This window comes from Micromys minutus, assembly GCF_963924665.1.
Source record: "Micromys minutus genome assembly, chromosome: 27".
Taxonomy (NCBI): Eukaryota; Metazoa; Chordata; class Mammalia; order Rodentia; family Muridae; genus Micromys; species Micromys minutus.
The window spans coordinates 37,760,556-37,763,412 of record NC_137962.1 but is presented as its reverse complement, the minus strand read 5'-3'; positions in this window follow the sequence as shown (position 1 = coordinate 37,763,412).

Here is a 2,857-nt window from a genome sequence, read left to right as displayed (position 1 = left end):
GCTGCAGGGTATTGGTGGGCATAACCTTCAGATGCCTACCCATCTGGTCCTGTGCTAAGGAGAACATGGCCTCTTCCCTGCACTAGGTCACACATCAGACCCTCAGCAAATCCTACCTTATAGCCTCCATTCCAGTCTTAGTGCCGGAATTCCAGACAGCAGGTTCTGAATCTCATCTCGGCATCTCAACCGTCGCACACACCACAGTGGTCTGACAAGGAACGTCGCTACCTTGCTTATGTGAAGTAGAAGCCTGCCTAGTGTCTGCTTTCCTTGTTGCCAACCTGACCTCCACTGGGTCAGCCCTTCCTACAGGTCCTCAGGTGGGACAAGGGCCGTTCTTTCTACCTTGGTAGGATAGGATGTCCAGAGCAGCCCCAGCCATTTGGCCTTCTCCTTGGTTATCTGGTGCTGTCTAGTTCTCCATACCTGAGAGGTTGGTGGGAAAAAGGAAGAAGGTGGGACTCTGAGCCAGCCTTGCTCCAGCCTTGAAACTCCAGGTAGAAGATGCAGCCGGAACAGCCGGGACATTGGCTGCCATTCCCGATGGCTCCTGAACTAGTCTTACACTGGAACTGAGGTGGGGATAGGAGTACTTCTGCCTCCCTCCAGCAAGGGGCAGGATCTGACAGTGCTGGCAAAAAGCCCCTTTCCTTCCTACACTGTAGCCCGCCTGAGTGCCCTGGGGCTCCCTGGCTGGCACTGTTGATTCTAGAGCTGGAAGAGTGCCTTTCTCTAGGCCTGCTCCTTTTAGTAGGCTTTTGTTTACAGACCCAGTGGAGGATGGGAGTGCAGGGAAGGAGGCTGGGCCCTGAGGACAAGATGGTTCCTCCCAGCCCTCTTCACCCACTAGGGCTTCTTCCTTGAAATTTCAGCCAAAGACTAGCCTTAGCCTCTTTCAAAATTGCAGGCTGTTTGTAGAAGCCTCAGTTTCTCTAAAACAGGTTGGCTTAAGCACCAGGACAAGCAGCCACTTCCCCTTACAGGCAGAATGACAGGGGCAGAGGGTCACACAGAAGCCTTTCCAAGCCTCTAAACCAAAATCTTGTCCCCTTTCCTTTCTGGAAAGACCTTGGGTACCACTATTACCGGGGAGGGACAAGGGCATCTGCAGAGGCAGCTGATGGGGTTGGGGGAAACTGTGGACTACTGAAGTAGTCAACATGTGGCCGCCTGTTCCTGTGTCTGGCCTCCCTGCTGGTGGGGAGGAAGAAGGAAAATAATGGATGGCTTCTGTCCAGAGTCCCCTCTGTCCATCCTGAGGTTATCCCTACTGTGGCTTCTCAAGCCTTTGTGATGATTAAACACTTCTGGTAAGTGCTTCCTGACACAAGACTGGCCGTGTAGTGTGTGCCTTTTCGGGAGGCCTGGGTGAACGGGAAGCAGGCTGTTACACCTCTCTGTGGTGGTCACCTGTGGGATACAAGATACCTCAACTGTGGGGAAAGATGAAGAGAGAATGTATTGTATGGATGTGTCCCCTACCAATAAAAAGACCTATAGGAAATGGTAGAATAGAAGGTGGGACATCCAGGAGGCAGGAAGGATTCCGGGACAGAGCCAGGCACGGGAGATGCACCAGGGAAGATGTGGTGAGATGGACACATGGTACCTGAACGTAGATAACCAACCACATGGGAAAATGTAGGTCAAGACAAATGAGATAACTTAATATATGATGTAATAACAGTAGAGCCTAGCTATATGGCCAAGATATTTGCAAATATATTTTGAGTCTGAGTTTTATTTCTGGGAGCATGGGGCTGGGAAGAAGAACCGGACTAAACATCTACAAATGGTGCCTCACACTGGATGCCAATTATAGATTAAAGATTATTAATACTATATCTATATTAATGCTGGAAATTGATAGATGACAATTATTCCTTAACCCCCAGTTTTTTTCCCAAATAGCCACTCAGAGCCTTAGGCCATAGCTGGGCAGACTCTTGACTAGCTCATCTAAGTTAACCTGACCACCTAGCCCCATGCAGTCATGTCCAGGCCAGTGATCCTGTCTGCTGCCCCCATGTCTCCTGGCTAAAGGGCTTTCCTCCCTTTTCCCAGAGTTCCTTTCTCCTTCCCAGAGAGTCCCACCTTCAACTTCCTGCCTAGCTAACTAGCCATCAGAGAATGCCTTGGGTAGGTGAGGAAGAACAGACACAATTTCACACAGCATTCCCCAACAGAAAGAAACGAGACTCCACATAGAGTAGCTGCCTGAGACTAGGAAAGAGCTGCTCCTAAGCCATTCTGCTGAGGCCATCTTCTCCCTCCCCAGTGAGGGAAGCTGGTCTCTTTCACCCTGTCCCTGACTCAGCCCTCCTAGAGAGGCAGCTAGAGGAAGAGAGAGTTCTCCCTACCATGCTGCATCACTCACTGAGGCTGCATCACTCACTGAGCCATATGCTTTAATCATGAAACTTTCAAAGACTAGTTGAGGAATGAGTCCAAGTGAAGGCACACGGCTATCCCCAAGTCCCACATCACACACATATTAGTGGCCAGCCCTGAAAAAAGTGTTTGGGGAGAGGCTGTGCTGTGTGCTGTAGGATGTGGCCCAGGCTGACCTCCAACTGCTGCTCCTGTCCTGAATACTGGGGTTACAGGTGTGGGCCACCACACCCAGTTTACATTGTGTAGCCTTGGCATGGTTCTGTAGCTCTGAGGTTGGCTGACTTACCTGAGGTTTTCCATCCTGGGACATCCTCCCCCTCCATCCTAGTTACCTTGGTTAACACTTCACTGCCTTGTTCTCCCCAGAACAGATGTGTTTATGTGCACACATCTGTCTTCCTCCATTTAGCTCTCTGTCAGATTTCCTCCAATCTGCCCGCCACCCACCGCTTTTTTTCTG